This window comes from Schistocerca serialis, chromosome 5, assembly GCF_023864345.2.
Source record: "Schistocerca serialis cubense isolate TAMUIC-IGC-003099 chromosome 5, iqSchSeri2.2, whole genome shotgun sequence".
In the NCBI taxonomy this organism is placed as follows: Eukaryota; Metazoa; Arthropoda; class Insecta; order Orthoptera; family Acrididae; genus Schistocerca; species Schistocerca serialis.
The window spans coordinates 420,583,628-420,607,837 of NC_064642.1; positions in this window are offsets into that span (position 1 = coordinate 420,583,628).

The following is a 24,210-nucleotide window of genomic DNA, read 5'->3' on the forward strand; positions in this document are numbered from 1 at the left end:
GGTAGACTGAGAGAAGGAAGCAGATAGAGCGGCTAATCCAAAGTATCAATCTCACACGCTATCATCTCTTCGTTCGGAAACAGAAAGGCATATGCTGACAACAACGATCCATGTTTTTCTATTGTCTGCTTATCGGAGAGCAGTGAGTTACATTCCAAACTCTTCAGATTTTGCTGCGAAGCTTGTGTGTGGCCGGTGTGGCAGGCGTGAGAGATCTGGACTATTTCAAATCAAATTTTCGATTTCTATATGAGACCATGATGTATTACTACGCCGGTTCTTCTGCACAGTAGTACTAGTGGTAGTAGTAGTAGTAATAGTAGTGAGTTTTAGTAGTCACTCATTGCCCAACATAAAATCAATGATTGCACTGTAATGAAATGGATAATTAAGAAGATAATGGGAAATAATTGATATACAGGATCACAAACGTTATTATTATTTTTTTTTCGTATGTCGCCAAACACCCCACAAAGATTTGCCGTAAAGCCCAACAGAATGTGCGCTACTGGGTATTACTGAAGCTTTCCGCACTAAAATTCTACATCGCCTCTCTGAACCCGAATCAGACACATGAATCGATTTGCAGGGCGGTTTTTTCATACTCTGTTGAACTATAAACCGAATCTTCAGAATAACAGTTTCACGTGACAACCTCGCAACGCACAGCGGTTCAAAGCGAAGTACTACGAACGTCGTAAGCTCTATCACTGATTTTCTATAACCTGTTGTCGACAGTCAGCGATATTCCTTGGTTTTTCTCTCAATGGTAATACATTATTTGTTTGTTTATCGTGTACCTATCATCGATAGCTAGGCATATTCCTTATGAAAGAATAATAAAAACATTAATATCAAATAGTAATACCAAGTGCAAGGCTACACATTCCTTACACGTCCGTAGACGTAAAAATAATTTATAAGCTATAAGTTTAAGAATAAAATAAAGTTTTAAGGTGAAAACAAATAAAAGCATTAAAGAATGAGAAAAGTAAGTATGGCATCATTACTGTAATATACAGGGTGGTCCATTGTTCGTCACTGGGCCAAATATCTCACGAAATAAGCGTCAAACGAAAAAACTACAAAGAACAAAACTTGTCTAGCTTCAAGGGGGAAACCAGATGGTGTTATGGTACGCCCGCTAGATGGCGCTGCCATAGGTCAAACAGATATCAGATGCGTTTCTTAAATAGGAACCCCCATTTTATTACATATTCGTGTAGTACGTAAAGAAATATGAATGTTTTAGTTGGACCACTTTTTTCGCTTTGTGATGGATGGCGCTGTAATAGTCACAAACATATGGCTCACAATTTTAGACGAACAGTTGGTAACAGGTAAGTTTTTAAAATTAAAATGACAACGTAGGTATGTTTAAACATTTTATTTTGGTTGTCCCAATGTGATATATGTACCTTTGTGAACTTATCGTTTTTGAGAACGCATGCTGTTACAGCATGATTACCTGTAAATACCACATTAACGCAATAAATACTCAAAATGATATCCGTCAACCTCAATGCATTTGGCAATACGTGTAACGACATTCCTCTCAACAACGAGTAGTTCGCCTTCCGTAATGTTCGTACATGCGCTGACAATGCGCTGACGCATGTTGTCAGGCGTTGTCGGTGGATCACGATGGCAAATATCCTCCAACTATCCCCACAGAACGGAATCCGCGGACGTCAGATCAGGTGAACGTGCGGGCCATGGTATGGTGCTTCGACGACCAATCCACCTGTCATGAAATATGCTATTCAATACCGCTTCAACCGCACGCGAGCTATGTGCCGGACATCCATCATGTTGGAAGTACATCGCCATTCTCTCATGCAGTGAAACATCTTGTAGTAACATCGGTAGAACATTACGTAGGAAATCAGAATACATTGCATCATTTGGACTGCCATCGATAAAATGGGGGACAATTATCCTTCCTCCAATAATGCCGCACCATACATTAACCCGCCAAGGTCGCTGATGTTCCGCTTGTCACAGCCATCGTGGATTTTCTGTTGATCAGTAGTGCATATTATGACGGTTTACGTTACCGCCGTTGGTTGATGACGCTTCGTCGCTAAATAGAACGCGTACAAAAAATCTGTCATCGTCCCGTAATTTCTCTTGTGCCCAGTGGCAGAACTGTACACGACGTTCAAAGTCGTCGCCATGCAATCCCTAGTGCGTAGAAAAATGGACGTGTGCAATCGATGTTGATGTAGCATTCTCAACACCAACGTTTTTGAGATTCCCGATTCTCACCCAATTTGTCTGCTACTGATGTGCGGATTAGCCGCGACAGCAGCTAAAACACCTACTTGGGCATCAACATTTGTTGCAGGTCGTGGTTGCGGTTTCACATGTGGTTGAACGCTTCCTGTTTCCTTAAATAACGTAACTATCCGGCGAACGATCCGGACACTTGGATGATGTCGTCCAGAATACCGAGCAGCATACATAGCACGCGCACGCATTTTTATCACACTAGCCATACATCAACACGATATCGACCTTTTCCACAATTTTGTATCACGAAGGAAATACCGTCCGCACTGGCGGAATGTTACGTGATACCACTTACTTATACGTTTGTGACTATTACAGCACCATCTATCACAAAGCGAAAAAAGTGATCCAACTAAAAGATTCATATTTCTTTACGTACTACACGAATATGTAATAAAAAGCCGGCCGAAGTGGCCGTGCGCTTAAAGGCGCTGCAGTCTCGAACCGCAAGACCGCTACGGTCGCAGGTTCGAGTCCTGCCTCGGGCATGGATGTTTGTGATGTCCTTAGGTTAGTTAGGTTTACTTAGTTATAAGTTCTAGGGGATTAATGACCTCAGCAGTTGACTCCCATCGTGCTCAGAGCCATTTGAACCACTTGTAATAAAAAATGGGGGTTCCTATTTTTTAAAAAAAGCAGTTGATATCCGTTTGACTTATGGCAGCGCCATCTAGCGGGCCAACCATGGCGCCATCTGGTTTCCTCCTTCAAGCTAGACAAGTTTCGTTCTTTGAAGTTTTTTTCGTTTGACGCTTATTTCGTGAGATATTTGGCCCGGTCACGATCAATGGACCACCCTATATATATCCACTTCAGTATATCAGTTGTTTTTTATTTGAGTCGGTTATATATATATATATATATATATATATATATATATATATATATATATATATATACGCTTTATTCGGCCCATCACAATTGATTTCGTTCAAAAGCACCATATCTGATGAATTTTCGGTTTCCTTCCCTTGCTCTGGTGTATTCCTGTAATAGAGTCGTCAGTTTTCGACAGACAGACACACACACACACACACACACACACACACACACACCAAACAGCATTGTATTTAGGTGTTCCGAAATATGCAGTTGCTGTTTAGCATGTATATTGCAGAAAAATCGGCTTAATACTTTAAAGTTGGAAACAGTGACACGAAATTTAGAAAAATGTGAGACAATAGTGATCCTACGGCTGCTCTTAGGAGATAGTATGAACAAAGGCAAAACTACTATTATAGCATTTATAAACTTAGAGAATGCCTTAGATAATATTGACAATAATATACTCGCTGATATTCTGAAGGTAGAAGGAATGAAATACAGGGAGTGAAATGTTAGTTACAACATGTACAGAAACTAGACTACCATAATAGGAGCAGAACATGAAATATTCAGTTTGTACGCTGTGAAAGTAGTTAATTAAATCAGGGAGAAATTTGGGAAGAAACGTTCAAAGGAGGCGAAATAAAAAGTTTGAGACTTGCCAGTGATATTTTAATTCTCTCACAGACACAAAAGACTTCAGTTGAACGGAATGGACAGTATTTTGAAAAGATTTATAAGGTGGATACAACTAAAAGTAAAACAAGTATGATGGAATACAGTCCAATGGACTCAGATGATGCTGCGTGAATAACATTAGGAAATACCACTAAAAGTAGTAGACTGGTTTTGTCATTTGGGCAAAAAAGTACCTGGCGATAACTGAAGGAAAGATGATGTAAAATCCAGACTGGCGACACTAAGAAAGCTATTTTTGTTAAACAGAAATTTGTTAAGATATTTTTAAATTTACCTTTTAGGATGACTTTTCTGAATGTCATTGTCTAGAACGTACCCTTGTATGGAAGTAAAACATGGATGACAAGCAGTTCAGATGGGACTACAGTAGATTTAGTTCTCTTGAAAAATGCTGGGTCTTGAATGGGCAGAACGATAACTAATAATGTGGCGATGAATCGAATTGGGAAGGAAAGAAATAAATGGTGTAACTTGAGTATATAAATGGATCGGTTGATAGGACATATCGCTACTCATCAAAGTATCGTCAGTTAGGTAATGGATGGAAATGCGAAGGGGAAAAGGTTAAAGCGAGACCAAGGCTAGACTACAGTTAAGCACGTGGAAAGGATAAAGGTTTCGGTAATCATACGCAGAAAATATAGAGAGATTAATGCATCTTGCGAAAGCAAAAGGGATATGTCTCTGTCGGCAAGAACAAGTAGAGATGCTGCAGTAGTTGCAAACTTTAAAAACTAATCAAAATTACTAACGAAATTTGTTAAAAATGAAGCAACATGCACATAATGTCAATAATCGGTAATTCTGAAAAACAGATTTAAGTCTGTATTGAGTGTGGTGAAACGAGAGATGAGAGAAACAGCCACAGAACAGGGTAGCATTGGTACTGAACCAAATAGAAGGGCTATAAACGTGGAGTCACAGGTATCAAATATGTTTAATAATCATTTCTTATAGTATTAAGTATAGGGACTAACAGTTCCAGAGAAAATCAAGCAGTATATTGAAAAAGTAATTCGCCTTTGCCGTCAGTCGTTGTTACCCATCATCACCTTTGCTGACAATCATCACTTACTGTCATCACATTTTCTGGCAGTCATCGCTGCCCATCATCATCTTTGCTGTTAGTGATCGCTTTTCCTTATAGTCATCGCTGACATAATCACCTTTGCTGACAGTCATTGCTGCCTGTCATCGCTTCTGCTGCCAGTAATCGTCTTTGTTTCCAGTCATTACTGCCTGATATCACCTTCACTGCCAGTAATCGCCTTCACTGCCCATTGTCATCTTTGCTGCCACTAATCGCCTTCACTGCCAATCATCGCTGTCAGTCACACATTCACCACCAGACCCCGCCCACGCCGCTGGTCATCGCCAGTGATCGCCAGCCCACATCTTCATGCCCAGTCTTGACCTTCATCAGCCAGTCATCACAATTCGTCGCTTGCTTATCACCATTGCCGCTACTCTCATTCAGAGACGTATCAAAGTGCAACTACGATGTCCACAATCATCTACTCTCATCAGTACTCCACTCGCACCTCCACTTTCTCCTTTACCCCCCTTCATCTCTAAACTCCTATCCCACTGCTCCATCCGTCTTCCCACTCACACCACTGCATCATCAGACATAAATGACTCCTCATTTGCAGATGACGTAAGTCCAACATGCCCTACAGCTCCACTGGCATGCCGATGCCACCACCACCACCACCACCACCACCACCACTGCCACCTGCGCTGCTAACATTAGAACTGCACCATCTAGCAGCACAATCGACCTTACTATTGGTTCATTCTCACCATCATCATCAGTATGTCTAGATCTAGAAGAAGAAACACCAACCACACCTACTCCAGCAACAACAAAAAGTGCACAAAAAGCGTATGGCACAGCTGCGACCACATCACTCATATCTGCATCAGCTTCAATCCCACCAGCCCAAGGTAAGAAAAGGAAAAGCTTTGCAAAATCCCATCCCACTCCACAGTCAATTCCTTAAACGATCTCTGAAACTCACCTGGTATAGATAACCCACCTACCTCTCACCAGAGGCCTCCCCACTTCCCCATGCACCAGCCTCAGACACCATAACCTGTGGAATCCACTCCAATTCCATCCCAAACATCTCGTCCAACGCAATCCTTCATACCACCATATCCCTATGTCAAATTCCTCCATCCTAAAACACTTTACTTCGGAATAAAAAAATGCCCTCCAATTCCCAGCATATCACAAGTCATACCACACAAAGACCCTATAATTACCAAGTCCTCTAATCCTGATTTCCAAATCCACCTACTGAAAAGAAAATTTATGGGGAAACCACGGAAATAACATTAGTGCGATCGGTTCTTGAGTACTGCTCGAGTGTTTGGGATACCCAACGGTGGGATTGAGGAAAGACATAGTAGCAATTGAGAGGCGTGCCTCTATATTTGTTGCTGGTACCTTCGAATTACACATACTAGTGAGATGGTTGGTGATCTCAAATGAGATTACCTGGAAAGAAGAGTACGTCTTTTCGTCAAATGCTATTGGAAAAATTTGGGAAACTGGCATTTACGGCTGGCTGCAGAACGATTCTACTTCTGTCAACATACATTTCGCGTAAGGACTGAGAAGACAGCATAAATTAGGGCCCGTGCGGGGACATATGGACAGTTACTTTTCCATGTTGCATTTGCGAGTAGGAAAGGAATCGGAATAACTACTAGTGATACAATGTACGGTCCACCATGAACCATACGAAGGCTTGTAGATAATATTGGTGTATGTAGATCGCCAAAGATTGGATGAGAAGCTGCCAACAATATAAAATTTTCAGATTATTGATAGAAGACTTAAATTTTCGGATGAGTAGCTTCTGGGGTTGTGACCCGCTCTAGTACTTTCGAATGATGGATTCCAGCTGGTAAATGGAAACGTTTCCGGTAAAGGCTTTCATTCTGTAAGAACTAGTTAAACAAAACCATAAAGAAAACTCAACATTTCAGGTAGCTTATCCTGTTTGGGTTTCACTTTGTACAATGATTAAACCGATTGGTGGGAATACTAAACATATCTGTAGAAAAGTGAAGAAAAAGCTCTTCTTTTTTAATTTTTTGTATATTATGCTAAGCTTTTATGTTCGCTAAGGGAAAAATGCAATTTTTGTATATGTAAATCCCTAGGTTGTACTCACATACAAGAAATACTTAAGACCTGTGAGGCCAATACCGAGTATATAAGCATACACATTGTAAAAATATATCTAGATATGAATGTATTCACATCTCCTCGTAAGCGAATAGATCAACTTGAGCTGAGCCTCCTACACATATCACTTACTGTCTGGAAAGAAGCGCTGTGGGAGTAAGAACCATCTGCCTATCAGAGGAGTGGGACTGGACGTGAAAAAGACGTTTAACCACGACGCCCAATTATCTAAATTCAGTATTTGACAATGAGAGCACTCATTCACTTGCAACGAACGTCACGCAAAATATCAAACCTTTACGAAACCTTTTCTCGCTGACATATCCCACAAAAAGATGAAAGGTAAGAGTTAAACACTTACTATATTTCCGCTTTTCTGGGCAGTAATACTAGTGCAACAGCCAAGACGTTTAATGTTTTACAACTTCACTACTAACAACTTTTCCAAAACTTTACAAGTTTCCTAGAAAGTATTCACGTATACTATTAAATGTCCCTACCAAATTATGACGTATTTTAGGAGATATGGCGTGATAAGCACTGATATATGTGAAAAGCTGCCGCATCATGCACGACGTTTTAATTTACTACTTCTTCATTACTAAATTCTATTCTCAGTACATTTCGCATGCAGTATCCAAATATGCCGCTAAATGTACCTGGCAAATTACACTGATCAAAAACAGATTTGCATCACCTCGGTTCAGAGAGTTCCGGAACCTGTACAGAAAATTGGAATAGAGATAAACATAAACATCATTTCGGCCCTTTTTATTGCTTACAAAAACGACACATTACATGTTGTACCACCATGCAGCAAGACCTTCAGAGGGGGTGTTCCAGATTGCTGTACACACTAGTACCTCTAATACCCAGTATCAAGTCCTCTTGCATTGATCCATGCCTGTATTCGACATGGCGTATTACCCACAAGTTCATCAAGGCAGTGTTGGTCCAGATTGACCCACTCCTCAACAGCGATTCTGCGTAGTGGTTGGTGGGTCAAGTCTTCCATAAACAGCCCTTTTCAATCTATCCCAGGCGAGTTCGATAGAGTTCATGTCTGGAGAACATTCTCGCCACCTTAGTCGAGCGATGTCGTTATCCTGAAGGAAGTCATTCACAAGATGTGCAGGATGGAGACGTGAATTGTCGTCCATGAAGACGAATGCCTCGCCAATACTCGCACTATCGGTCGGAGGATGGCGTTCACTTATCGTACAGCCGTTACGGAGCCTTCCATAACCACCAGCGGCCGTCGGCCCCACACAATGCCACCCCAAAACGGCAGGGAACCTCAACCTTGCTGCACTCGCAGGACCGTGTGTTAAGGCGTTCAACCTCATCGGGTTGCCTCCAAACACCTCTCCGTCGATTCTCTGGTTGAAGGCATATGCGACACTCATCGGTGAAGAGAACGTGATGACAGTCCCTAGCGGTCCATTCCGCATGTTGTTGGGGCCGTGTGTACCGCACTGCATGGTGTCTTGGTTCCAAAGATGGACCTCGCTATGGGCGTCGGGACTGAAGTTGCGCATCCTGCAGCCTACTTCGCACAGTTGTAACACGACGTCCTGTGGCTGCGCGAAAAGCATTATTCAACATGATGACGTTACTGTCAGGGTTCCCCCGAGCCATAATCCGTTCATAGCGGTCATCCACTGCAGTAGTAGCTCTTGAGCGGCCTGAGTCAGGCATGTCATCGACAGTTCCTATCTTTCTGTATCTCCTCCATGTCCGAAAAACATCGCTTTGGTTCACTCCGACACGCCTGGACACTTCCCCCTTGTTGAGATCCCTTTCTGGCACAAAGTAACACAATGCGGACGCTATCCGCTATCGAATCTCGGCTGTCGCCCCCCCCCCCCCCCCCCCCCGTCCGCCGTCTAATAGGCGCTGCTCATGTATGGTTGTTTACATCTCTGGGCGGGTTTAGTGACATCTCTGGACAGTAAAAGGGACTGTGTCTGTGATACAATATCCACAGTCAACGTCTGTCTTCAGGAGTTCCGGGAACTGGGATGTTAGAAAACTTTTTTTGATGTATGTATGTCATTGTACAACACACAGTCCAGCATACAAGACGATCCACAGTCAACGTCTGTCTTCAGGAGTTCCGGGAACTGGGATGTTAGAAAACTTTTTTTGATGTATGTATGTCATTGTACAACACACAGTCCAGCATACAAGACGTTATAACCGTCGAACTGCGTGCAAACGAAAATGCAGGGCGAAATTCGCTATAGTTACAGATGAAAATTGTGTACAAATATACCTGTGGAATGTATTAAATGTCCGTGATATCTGCATACAAGGGTAAAGGGTTGAATAAAAGCTCCTCCTAAACTACTTGATCGATTTGAAGCAAAGTTGATACACATGTTACTTACTATCTGAAAAAAATACTGTTGTGATAAGAACCACAAACCTCATATTAGGTTAGGGATGATGGACAGTGAACGATGAGCAATAAGGAGATGTGGAGACAGAAGGGAAGAAGGAGAAGTTGGACACAGATAGGGAAAGGAGGGGATGGACAGAGAAAGAGAAGAGATGGGCAGAGAGAGAGGCAGGAAGAGGTGTACAGAGTGAGGGGTGAGCAGGAGATACTAAGAGAGAGGAGGAAGTGAAGATGAAGACAGACAGGGCGAGAAGGAGATGGGCAGAGAAGGAAAGAGGAGCAGATGGACAGAGAGAGGAGGAGGATGAGATGGACGAAGAGAGGTGTGAGGAGGTGACAAGCAGAGCAAGAGGGAAGGAGGAGTGGACATAGAAGGGGAGGAGGAGATAAAGGGTGGAGGAGGAGGAGGATTAGATGGAGGAGCAGAGGGAAGGAGGAGGACAGAGAGAGGAGATGGACAGAAGGACAGGGTAGTACTGACCGTGTGCAAGGACGGGTATTATGGACGGTTATAGGTTTGAGTGACTTACTGGAGAGCATCATTGAAATGATGAACAACTTGAAAGAGGAAGTACTTGAAGATAAAAGTCAAGCGACTCCATAAAGCCCACATATATAATTTCAAAAGTGACTTTTAAGTGAGGAATGAAAGAATATATATGACAACCTTCTACATATTGTTCGTTTAGAAACCAAACAAAAGATTGCACTAATTACAGCGCACATGGGGGCATTTAATCATTGTCCCCACTCTCATATGCCCATGGAATTGGAAGACGCCCTAATGTATGGCACAACAGGACGAGGGCGTCAGCAGAAACGTATCCGAGATAGGATTCCAGAATTGTTATGTTCATTACAATGGAATTAGTTTAAGAAGCAAATCTGATAGATATAGAAGTGCATAGTTTCACTGCAATATGTAGTAATAATGGTTTCTCGGGCTTCCAGTCGCCCCAAGTGGTTTAAAATCCACGAGCATTCGGCCGAGTACTCCTCGGCCATTGTCAAGCAGTGACAGTCTTCTGGTTGCTGCTGCCGTCCTTATGTAGCCGCGCTGCCTTCAGTGACGTCACTGGTACCCGCTCCGGCACCATATATGGTAATGTTTGCGTTGATGCGCCCGCTTCAACCTTTCCATGCTGTACTTAGCTGATGGCCGCCGTCTTTATTGAGCGTGTTGTAACAAATTTTTATTTCGATCGCTTCTTTTATTATGCTGTCCCAGAAACTATTAGTTCATGTCCATAATAATGTCTTGTCGAATGCAATAGGATGACCGTTTTCTAGTGCATGCTCTGCTACCGCTCATTTCTCTCGTGTTCCACACAGAGCTATTCAGTGGTACGCACAGATGCAGAACTGTCCACACCGACATGATATTTTATATACTCCTGGCATTCTGAGGCCTACGTCGTCTTTCACAGGCCTCAAGAGTTGTCGAATTTTTGCTGGAGCCCTGAAGACCGATTAGATTTTATGCCTCTTTAGGGGCCGGCTTATCTTTCCTGTTATTGAGCCACAGAACGGAAAGAACGCAAACTTCTTCGAGTCCTCCTTGGAATCTTTCTGCTTAAGTATTTTTTGAAAGCTTGTGAAATCTGGCGGTTGTAGTGCCGTTTTACTTGAATATTCAAGCATACTATGACGTCATCTAATTTATTGTACGATGGAGAATAATTCAACCAGACGGACGCCGTTGCGATGGGAAGGCCATTAGCTTCAGTTGTAGCCAATCTGTCCATGGAGTACTTTGAAAACATCGCCCTCGACACGACTCCGGGAAAGCCTAGTTGCTTTTATCTTTACGTCGATGACACGTTCGTTGTTTGGTCTCATGGATGTGAAAAGCTGGGAGAATTCTTGGACCACATCAACAACATCCATGACAAAATCAAGTTCACGATGGAGATAGAGACAGATGGTGCCTTGCCGTTCCGTATTGTCCTCGTCCACCGCAAAGCAAATGGGTGTCTCAGCCACAGCGTGTACCGGAAACTCACCAACAAAGATCCAATAGCAGCACGCTGACATCTCTCACCGTCCATCGCAGAAAAGTTATTTTCTGAGGACCCTAGTGCATCGAGCCGAAACCGTCTCAGATTCTGTAAACTTGACGAAGGAACTGAGCCTCTTACGGAAACTATCCAAGGAAAACGGCTGAAACAACCACCAGATCTTTCCGAAAATACTTAAGCAGAAAGACTCCAAGGAGGATTCCAAGAAGTTTGCCCTCTTGCCGTTCTGTGGCTCAATAACAGGAAAGATAAGTCGGCTCCTAAAGAGGCATGAAATCGATTCGGTCTTCAGGGCTCCAGCAAAAATTCGACAACTCTTGAGGCCTACCTGTGAAAGACGACGTAGACCTCAGAACGCCAGGAGTATATAAAATATTTTGTGGGTGAGGACGGTTCTATATGGGACAGACTGTGCGTACCATTGAATAGCGCTGTATAGAACACCAAAGGTGTTTACGTCTACGGTACCCAGAGAAATAAGCGATAGCAGAGCATGCATTAAAAAACGGTCTTCTTATTTCATTCGACAGGAAATTTGTTATGACACGGACTAACTGTTTTTGGGACAGCATATTAAAAGCAGCGATCGAAATAAAAATTTGTGACAAAACGCTCAATAAAGACGGCGCACTGCAGCTGCGTACAGCTTAGGGCCCGGCCATCGGAGGGTTGAAGCGGGCGCATCAACGCAAACATTACCATATATGGTGCCGAAGTGGGTACCAGTGACGTCACGGAAGGCAGCAAGGCTATATAAGGACGGTAGCAGCAACCAGAAGACAGTCACCACTTGACAATGGCCGAGGAGTACTCAGCCGAAAGCTCGCGAATTTTAAACCACTTGACGCGGCTGGAAGCGCTAGAAACCTTTATTAGCAAATTTGATAGATGTTTACTAAACGTATGTACGTCAAACTGTTTATAGCTTCAACTCGATAGTTTTTGAAACTAGGTTACTTTGCTACCTAAACGGTAAGCATATTTCATTAATATATCCGAAGCATATCTGTGTGTATTCAAAATACGAATTAAGTTCCACCTTCTCCGCAGTTTTGTTAAGTCTAGTGCAGCCAATGAGCTACAAAATAAAATTTCAAACACGCACAAAAGATACTTTTGTTCAGACATCAATAATTTTAGTTTGACTCCGAAAGTTAAAAATCTCTTGAGAGTATTCTTTTGGTAATAACAAAAGAACCAGCAAAAATGTCACTGAGTAACGTTCTATCAAAATAAAGAAACAGAATGGAAACTTCAACAAAGTTAATCAAATTTGATGCCATCTGTAACTTCACATCACATCAGGTTAAGCGTATATAGAGTTATTGTTGTACCTTATATTTATCGAAGTCACCTGGCATTATGATATATTTATAAAATCGGTTTTCACAGCTAGCATCTTTGGACAGTTTGGATGAAATATAACTCGGGCTATTATTCAAAAGAATGAATACGGGAAACCTCTTAAAACAACTGTTAGCCAACAGATCCGATTATTAACAGCCTACGATTGGACTAAGATCATCCTCATCTTCCCAGTTTGACAGCATAATTTTCCCATGACCAGCCTGATCACCAAACGAGACCAAGTTATAAGTCATTTATGAAGCCACAATATTTTACGTCGTTCTCGTAAAAGCTAGACTTTAAGGTGTGGTTGAATCACAATTAATAGTATCTAGAAATACGTGAGAATTGTCTAAAGAATTAAAAGCCTGTATCCCAAATTCAATGCCTTCCATTGCAGACGCCAGTGCAACAGGAAATACTATCTTGCATGCTCTTCATAGTGATTTACATAGTACAGATGTGGATGCTCCATTCGCTGGCATCAACTTCAACGATTACAACATTTATGGGTTGCGTCATTTAGAGTGTTTCCGAACGGTAACTGCGGATACTTGCTAGGACTCTGTCAAAACGTATTCGCAGATGCGATTCGGTGCACATGACGGGAGATCGTTAACGGTTCCCGACCGGAACGGACGCACGTTCCCACACACGGGTCACTAACTAATTCGGTCGCTTTTGCTGCGCCAGGCGAACGTAATCGCGGGTTATCGAACACTGTGCATCGCCCGTATCCGCCGCAATAATACAGCTCCGGCGATCGTCGCTTTGGGATAACGGGCACTGCAACATCTGTCCTGGATACGTTACGAGGCCGATATGGCCGCTTTGAGAATAATAACAATAATATCGTTGATTGAGCTGTATACGTTTTGTGATATGGGCCACATTGTGGAAGCCTTTACACAGTTTTAATTTCTCATCAGCGCTGGAAGAGAGCTCAGTGACGTTCAAGAATGTGGCATATAGAATACTAAAATGCAGCTCTGTATTCTTGAGAACTGTAGTTATTCTACTTATAGTCGTTTTTTCCAGTAGGTAAAGGATACGAGGAGTTCATACGGTGATCATTATAGCAACTCACAGGGCTAGTACGGAATCCATTATTCGAAATTTCTTTTTATATTGATCGACGAGATGTTGCTGTGGGCAAGACAGGACTCATATTGAGTAGAAGCACGTTTCAAATATCCAACTAGCCATTGCCCGCCCCCCCCCCCCCCCCCCCCCCCGCGGTTCCAAGTGATGGAAGGTACCAATAATAACAATTCGTTTGTATCCATTCCCTATCTAATTGGATTTTTGTTCCGCTTATAACGATTCTTATGAGAACTGTTTCTTCGTCATACTCTTACTTAGGATATAGAACGTTTGTAGAGACCATCACTTATTGCGCAAAACACCCCTTAGAGTTCAGCAAGACAAGCAGTCGCTGGCTACACAATAACTGATCTTTTTCAAACACGGAGAACATTTATGCGTTAGTTTATCGTGCGAACTTTCAGACATGTGGAGCGATACGTCTTATCCGTTTTAAAATGAAAATAGTTGCTAAAAACAGCTAAAATAATTTACTGTCGTCACACTACAATGAAATATTCCTGCTTTCGCAAGCTAAATTTAACATAAGATTATGAGGAAAACAGTTGCTTTGAAAATGACGGTTGCTCTCTGAGTTATACCAAACATCCGCTGCTTATCTTCTATTACTAGCTTGATAGCTACATGGCCAAATTTATATCTACTACAGAACAACAATAACCCGTAAGTCAGACCGTTTAGAGTAAATTTACTTGCAGATCAGAATAGCCGGTATCTCAATCTAGATAATCAGTAGCTATTACAATATGTTTTTAATTCACTTCTGTATTTATAGAAGATTCCAATTTATTTCTTTACTGCTGAGGGGACCCTGATATAAAACACCATTCAAATTCCTAGACAAGAAAGACGAGGGCTACATGGAAATATTTTGTATATTGTGTTGTGGTTGTGTAAATCTTAGTTTACCAGATACTGATTATAATTATTAGCTATACACATATTCTCTTCACATATTCTCATCGTTTGTGTTAAATGAGCATTTTATTTATTTCAGAAGAATTTCTCCAGAACATAATTTCATGGGATAACAAGGAAGGATTTGTTCCTCCAAACTACCACAACAAATATGTAGGAAAGGGCCACAGCTACATTTAAAACTCTACCGCAAATAATCAACGATTTTCCGTGCCTGTTCACTGGTCTCAGATAAATGGTTACTGGCAGATGATAGTGCAAGTCCTACTAACTTGTAGTCTGCCACATTAAATTAGGTCACATGTTAGTCATACTGTGTTAATTAATTTCACTTTCGTATTTTACCTTTGAAATAGGTAAGACATAACGGTTAGTTACGCACCACTTTTCTCACAGCAGAGCCTGTTAGTGTCCTTACGTTATGACTTTCATTTCGTGACACAGATCTAACATTAAACACTTTGCTCTCATGTCATAGTATATGTAATACTCACAGCTGCTAATTGTAGGGGAAACTTCTTCTAGTTATCGCACACCGCCCCTCCCCTTTATTCTTCAACTTCTAATGTACAACAACGCTCCTCGGCAAACTCTTCACTTGTCCTCCTTATTTTGTTTTTTAGAAACAGTAAAAATCTTGTTGCTTAACACCAGAAAATTTCGTGTACAGTATCTGACAGAAAAACGAGATCGTCATTGAAAACATGTGAAACTAAGAAATATTTTCATTTAGTGGTGGTCACCAGAGTAGATTTGAGTACTCACACGCCAGCATTTGGTACAGATCCGAAGTCCTTGCTCTTCGTTTTAGTTGATCTATTTTGCAGCAACTTGTCATTGATAGATCCGGTGACAGTAAACTGGGAAAAGAATTAAAGGGTCACTATTTTGAGACCTCGTCATTTTCCCGCATTTCGATGCAAAAATGTGTAATTTGGCTTAAAGGTGACAAAAATTTTCCTCCGTAATGGTGTAAGAGTGTGGCGTTCTGAGGCGTCACGCTCGCACTCAGCGACGCTTCAGACAACAAGGCGTCGATACTTGCTGATAGAAGGCCACAGCTCAGATGTTGTGAGGTGTAAGGTGGGTTAATGATGTCACACTGGCAGAAATTTCACCACAATTCTGCCCAGTGGCACCATGGATATGTCACATGATGGGAAAGTCATCACGTTCTCTCGGTAACCACATTTCACCTCTTCTCTTGACGCCTCTGCGATAGAGGTCAGAACCGCGACACCCAGCGATGAAATTATGCGATTTTCTTCTGGAACCACAAGGGATCAGTTGTTCTCAGTAATTTGCTGAGAAAGCTTTTATAAGAGTTTTATTGAAAGGCTGTCACTTAGTACGTAATTTTCCTAACAATTATAACTGATGAGCCAAAACTTAATGACCACTGCCCACCGTGACATTGGATGCCACCTGGTGGCGTTGCGTGCACGTGACGCCATAACAAAACTATGTACACAGAGCAGACACGGACGGAGGATAACCTTAGCGAAGATTTGGGATGCAAATAGGGTAACCCATTACGCGATTTTGGCAAAGGGCACATTATTATTACATAAAGCCTGTGTACAAGTAACTCGACAACGGTGGAACCTGGTCAAATGTACACGTGCTGCTGTCGTCAGCATCTACGGAGAGAGGTAGAAGGGCAATGAAACTAGCACCAAGACTTGTCTGCTCTGTAGGGTAGATGGCGATCTGTGGCATCTCTGCCGAAAGAGCATAATGCTGGAGCACTCACAAGTGTTCCGGAACACACCGTTTGTCATAAATTGTTGAACATGGAGCTCCGCAGCAGGCCAACCCTACAGCCACAGTATTGTTGCGCGCACAAGAGTTTGGGAGCACTCCGTTCATCGTACATTGTTGGACATGGAGCTCTGCAGATCATCACCTCTACGTGTTCACATGTTGACGCAACGATATCGTCAGTTACGACTGTGGTGGGCATGGGACTATACGGATTCAACCGTCGATCAATGGAAACATTTCGGCTCTTCGGGTGAATCACATTTTTGCTAGACTACGTCGATGGTCGTCTGCACAAACGCCGTCATCGAGGTGAACGGCGGCTCGAAACGTGCAGCGCACCTCGGTCGCAGGGTGGTGAGAGCAGCCTTATGCTATGGGAGGCATTGCTCTCCTCTTGCACGGGACCTGTGATAGTAATCGAGGGCACGGTGACATCTGTGAACCACCTGCCTCTCTTTATGCGTGATGTCTTCGCCGACGGCGATGGTATCTTTCAGCACTGTAATTGTCCGTGTCTCAGAGCCAGAACCACGCTACAGTGGTGCGAGGAGCATTATGGTGAACTCATGTTGATGTCTCGGCCACCAAATTAGCTTGACTTTAATTCTGTTGTACCTACCTAGGTCGTTATTAGGCGACATCACCGCGTACGTAAACCAGCGAACCCGTTAATTAAGTGACCCGTGCGTAGACATCTAATGCCAAGCACCTCCACAAACCTACCAACAAACTGCCGCATCATTGATACGCGGAATCTGTGATGTATTTCTTTCCAAAGATGGATAAACAAGCCACTAAGCAGGTGATCCTAATGTTTTGGCTAGTCAGTGTACTGCGATGTCACGTAAGTTATATTTTTTTTCTGCCACCTAGGTTGGCAACCGAGAGAAGAGACTAGCCTTACTCAGTTTCGTGATTGACATCTGCACCTCACACACTTCGCAAATTGATTTAAGATTCTTTTCTTCTGCCGCAAATGCATTACCTGCCCCCCCCCCCCCCCTCCGGGCCATTAAAACTGCTACACCACGAAGATGACGTGCTACTGACGCTATTTGTAGTATCGTTCCCAGAACCGATCGCGGTCCTCTGGTTTGGAGCCGAGTGGAAGGCTTAAACCAGAGGCTCAGACGATTCTGCGGAGATCAGGGGTGCAAATTTCTCGACCTCCGCTATCGGGTGGAGAAATGTAGGGTCCCCCTGAATAGGTCAGGCGTGCACTACACGCCGGAAGCGGCTACATGGGTAGCAGAGTACGTGTGGAGTGCACATGGGGGTTTTTTAGGTTAGAGAATTCCCTCCCTAGGCCCGACAAGACGCCTCCTGAGACGCGGCAAGGTAGGAGTAGGCAAATTGCAACAGGGAATAACAATATTAATGTGCTAATAGTAAACTGCAGGAGCGTCTATAGAAAGGTCCCAGAACTGCTCTCATTAATAAACTGTCATAACGCCCATATAGTACTAGGGACAGAAAGTTGGCTGAAACCAGACGTAAACAGTAATGAAATCCTAAACTCAGATTGGAATGCATACCGCAGAGACAGGCTGGACAGTGAAGGGGGAGGCGTGTTTATAGCGATAAGAAATGCAATTGTATCGAAGGAAATTGACGGAGATCCGAAATGTGAATTGATTTGGGTGAAGGTCACGGTTAAAGCAGGCTCAGACATGGTAATTGGATGTCTTTATAGGCCCCCTGGCTCAGCAGCTGTTGTGGCTGAGCACCTTAAGGATAATTTGGAAAATATTTCGAGTAGATTTCCCTACCATGTTATAGTTCTGGGTGGAGATTTTAATTTGCCGGATATACACTGGGAGACTCAAACGTTCATAACGGGTGGCAGGGACAAAGAATCCAGTGAAATTTTTTTAAGTGCTTTATCTGAAAACTACCTTGAGCAGTTAAACAGAGAACCGACTCGTGGCGATAACATATTAGACCTTCTGGTGACAAACAGACCCGAGCTATTTGAAACAGTTAACGCAGAACAGGGAATCAGTGATCATAAAGCGGTTACGGCATCGATGATTTCAGCCGTAAATAGAAATATTAAAAAAGGTAGGAAGATTTTTCTGTTTAGCAAAAGTGACAAAAAGCAAATTACAGAGTACCTGACGGCTCAACACAAAAGTTTTGTCTCAAGTACAGATAGTGTTGAGGATCAGTGGACAAAGTTCAAAACCATCGTACAATATGCGTTAGATGAGTATGTGCCAAGCAAGATCGTAAGAGATGGAACAGAGCCACCGTGGTACAACAACAGAGTTAGAAAACTGCTGCGGAAGCAAAGGGAACTTCACAGCAAACATGAACATAGCCAAAGCCTTGCAGACAAACAAAAATTACGCGAAGCGAAATGTAGTGTGAGGAGGGCTATGCGAGAGGCGTTCAATGAATTCGAAAGTAAAGTTCTGTGTACTGACTTGGCAGAAAATCCTAAGAAATTCTGGTCTTATGTCAAAACGGTAGGTGGATCAAAACAAAATGTCCACACACTCTGTGACCAAAATGGTACTGAAACAGAGGATGACAGACTAAAGGCCGAAATACTAAATGTCTTTTTCCAAAGCTGTTTCACAGAGGAAGATTGCACTGTAGCTCCTTCTCTAGATTGTCGCACAGATGACAAAATGGTAGATATCGAAATAGACGACAGAGGGATAGGGAAACAATTAAAATCACTCAAATGAGGGAAGGCCGCTGGACCCGATGGGATACCAGTTCTATTTTACACAGAGTACGCGAAGGAACTTGCCCCCCTTCTTGCAGAGGTGTACCGTAGGTCTCAGAAGAGCGTAGCGTTCCAAAGAATTGGAAATGGGCGGAGGTCATCCCCGTTTTCAATAGGGGACGTCGAACAGATGTGCAGAACTATAGACCTATATCTCTAACGTCGATCAGTTGTAGAATTTTGGAACACGTATTATGTTCGAGTATAATGACTTTTCTGGAGACTAGAAATCTATTCTGTAGGAATTAGCATGGGTTTCGAAAAAGACGGTCGTGTGAAACCCAGCTCGCGCTATTCGTCCACGAGACTCAGAGGGCCATAGACACGGGTTCCCAGGTAGATGCCGTGTATCTTGACTTCCGCAAGGCGTTCGATACAGTTCCTCACAGTCGTTTAATGAACAAAGTAAGAGCATATGGACTATCAGACCAATTGTGTGATTGGATTGAGGAGTTCCTAGATAACAGAACGCAGCATGTCATTCTCAATGGAGAGAAGTCTTCCGAAGTAAGAGTGATTTCAGATGTGCCACAGGGGAGTGTCATGGGACCGTTGCTGTTCACAATATACATAAATGACCTATTCGATGACATCGGAAGTTCACTGAGGCTTTTTGCAGATGATGCTGTGGTGTATCGAGAGGTTGTAACAATGGAAAATTGTACTGAAATGCAGGAGGATCTGCAGCGAATTGACGCATGGTGCAGGGAATGGCAATTGAATCTCAATGTAGACAAGTGTAATGTGCTGCGAATACATAGAAAGATAGATCCCTTATCATTTAGCTACAAAATAGCAGGTCAGCAACTGGAAGCAGTTAATTCCATAAATTATCTGGGAGTACGCATTAGGAGTGATTTAAAGTGGAATGATCATATAAAGTTGATCGTCGGTAAAGCAGATGCCAGACTGAGATTCATTGGAAGAATCCTAAGGAAATGCAATCCGAAAACAAAGGAAGTAGGTTACAGTACGCTCGTTCGCCCACTGCTTCAATATTGCTCACCAGTGTGGGATCCGTACCAGATAGGGTTGATAGAAGAGATAGAGAAGATCCAACGGAGAGCAGCGCGCTTCGTTACAGGATCATTTAGTAATCGCGAAAGCGTTACGGAGATGACAGATAAACTCCTGTGGAAGACTTTGCAGGAGAGACGCTCAGTAGCTCGGTACGGGCTTTTGTTGAAGTTTCGAGAACATACCTTCACCGAAGAGTCCAGCAGTATATTGCTCCCTTCTACGTATATCTCGCGAAGAGACCATGAGGATAAATTCAGAGAGATTAGAGCCCACACAGAAGCATACAGACAATCCTTCTTTCCACGAACAATACGAGACTGGAATAGAAGGGAGAACTGATAGAGATACTCAGGATACCCTCCGCCACACACCGTCAGGTGGCTTGCGGAGTATGGATGTAGATGTAGATGTGGATGTAGATGTAGATTTGTTGGAAGATGAGGTCACGAATACTTCAGAGACCCTTACGTAACGTTAGCAAACCAAATTTTAGGGAATCAGAGGTGATCGTAACTTGTACTCAACGGTACCCAGTACCATCACGGCAGATGCTGGCCCCGAATCAAAATAACGAATGCTGTCTCGCAGTGATCGTTCTCCTGACAGCCTCCACTCACGATCGTAAACATCATGATTCTGTGCGCAGAGTCGGGACTCTTCTGGTCAGATGACCTGGTACCAACCCAGTGCGCAGCGTGATGGTTGCGAGCGTCACAATCGGCGCCGCTCTCTTTGATGCAGCATCAAGGAAAGCCGCAACAGTAGTAGCTGTTACAATGTATCGTTCAAATATACAACGCCTGCTGAAGGCTAACGAGTAAAATTTTATGATTCTTTTTGACGAACAGTTAAAGGACAATCAACAAGAAAGAAAAGAAAACAAACAATAATAATTTTCACTTTGCTTTTATTAAGCCAAAAAAAGAGTTTTAAGTACTTTGAGCATAAACGTGCTGTGTCATGGAATAATTACTGTTAGGATTGGGTTACTTTTAACTTACTGCATACTGAAGACGTAAAAAAAATGTAAATCGTTTTATTTTCATTGTTTGATGTTTATTCTTTCAATAGGGTTTTTAATTATTAGTCAAAATTTGATTAGAATTTTATGAGATTCAGATGGTTTAGGGTTGGTTTCTTAATTGTTTGGTTATTTATTATCAAAATGCGAAGTCCTATAGTGCGTGTTATCACATGGAATATCATGAACTTTAAACTATACGCTTTCATCTTCTGTCAACAACATTATGGAAGATGCTTCATAAAAGCTATTTTCTGAATAATAAATGGAAGTTAATTTCTCACGGATGTTTGTAACGTACCACTGCTGCACGTATGTCAAGAATAGGCCTACAGTTGCAGATGAACAGAACATAAGTTTGGTACTTCTTATTCAATAGTACTGAGAAGAAAAGTTCTTTTTTAAAAATCTAGGCGACACGGCGAAAGAAAAGAAGGGGTACAACAAACTGGCTACGAAATAAAATCGGAAGAATATTACCTTATGCGCGAATGTAGAACTACTGTGCAGGAACTTGGTAGGAAAATAGAAGTAATTTTACAGACATCGAACAAACTTCAAGGATCCTAATCATGACTCATAAATCATTCGTAACGACTTTCGTAACATATGTACAACTTTCTGAGGTCAGTCACACCGTTATATCATTTCCTGTACTGATTCCATAACAGAATACAGTATATTGTGCTGACAGTCTGCGCTCCTCCGGACGCTGTCGCCCTGTTCATGTGAATGCTTGCCTTTCTCCAGAGAAGCTCACTCCCTGACCCAAGGACCGTCACGTTGCTGTCCGATACTCTACGGCCAAACGAGAAACTGTCTGTCCCCTCGGACGCTAGAGGCAAGGGGCCGCTAGCGTTGAGTACCGCTCTCCTCCACCCACCGATACCGTATTCGTGGGATGCCAACCAACGTTAAAAAAAAAAGAGACCGGCTGATCCCTAAATCACAGTCTCGATAGAACGTGGTCTTGCCGCTGTCGAATTTCTCCTGCGCGCTGATGTTTCTCCTTCTCACAATATATAGCACGATCTTCTCACGAACAAATAACATTAAAACCAATTTCTGAATGAGAAACCAGCTCCGTAACGTACTGAATGTAGATAATATTAATCCTGTATATTTTGTAGAGATGCGCTGAAACGATAATTATTTGTGTTCTCAGTTTCCGCACAATTGTTTTCGAAAATTACCATGTCGTATATGGCGCATAGAATAGGGGAGAAGTGGAGTTTGTGGCACAACTTGACTAGAAGAAAGGATTGGTTGGTAATACATGTTCGGAGGCATCAAGGGACCACTAATTTAGTATGGGAGGAAAGCGGGGAGGGTAAAAACCGTAGGGGGAGACCTAGGGATGGATACAGAAAGCAGATTCAGAAGAATGTAGGCTGCAGCACGTACTGGGAGATGAAGCAGCTTGCACAGGATAGAGTAGCATGGAGAGCTGCATCAAACCAGTCTCAGGACTGAAGACCACCACAACAACAACAATAACATATGGCGATGAGGTAAATCTTCTAGGCAACACGATGTTTGCTGCACGCTTTCTTTACGCTGTTTCGGTTTTAATGGGCGAGAGTAAATTACTAATAGATTGTACAAGAATTTGCAAATCGTAGCCAAAGTCTTAAGTAGTCTGGAAAATCTGTTGGATGTACACAACACCCTGTACCGAGATTTGGTTAAAACCATAAATTGATAGCAGTGAGGTCTCCGGTATGAGCCTATATACACTACTAGCCATAAAAATTGCTACATCAAGAAGAAATGCAGATGATAAACGTGTATTCATTGGACAAATATATTATACTAGAACTGACATCTGATTTCATTTTCGGACAATGTGGGTGCATAAATCCTGAGTAATCAGTACCCAGAAAAACCACCTCTGGCCGTAATAACGGCCTTGATACGCCCCGGCATTGAGACAAACAGAGCTTGGATGGAGTGTACAGGTACACCTGCCCATGCAGCTTTAGCACGATACCACAGTTCATCAAGAGTAGTGACTGGCATATTGTGACGAGCCATTTGCTCGGCCACCATTGACAAGACGTTTTCAATTGGTGAGAGATCTGGAGAATGTGCTGGCCAGGGCAGCAATCGACCATTTTCTGTATCCAGAAAGACCCGTACAGGACCTGCAACAAGCGGTCGTGCATTATCCTGCTGAAATGTAGGGTTTCGCAGGGATCGAATTAAGGGTAGAGCCACGGGTCGTAACACATCTGAAATGTAACGTCCTCTGTTCAAAGTGCCGTCAATATGAACAAGAAGTGACCGAGACGTGTAACCAATGGCACTCTATACCATCACGCCGGGTGATACACCAGTATGGCGATGACGAATACACGCTTCCAATGTGCATTTACCGCGATGTCACCAAACACGGATGCGGCCATCAAGATGCTGTAAACAGAACCTGGATTTATCTGAAAAAATGAAGTTTTGCCATTCGTGCACCCAGGTTCGTCGTTGAGTACACCATCGCAGGTGTTCCTGTCTGTGACGCAGCGTCAAGGGTAACCGCAGCCATGGTGTCCTACTGATAGTTCATGCTGCTGCAAACGTTGTCGAACTGTTCGTGCAGATGGTTGTTGTCTTGCAAACGTCCCAATCTGTTGACTCAGGAACCGAGACGTGGCTGCACGATCCGTTACAGCCATGCGGATAAGATGCCTGTCATCTCGACTGCTACTGATACGAGGCCGTTGGGATGCAGCACGGCGTTCCGTATTACCCTCCTGAACCCACCGATTCCATATTCTGCTAACAGTCATTGGATCTCGACCAACGCGAGCAGCATTGTCGCGATACGATAAACCACAATCGCGATAGGCTACAATCCGACCTTTATCAAAGTTG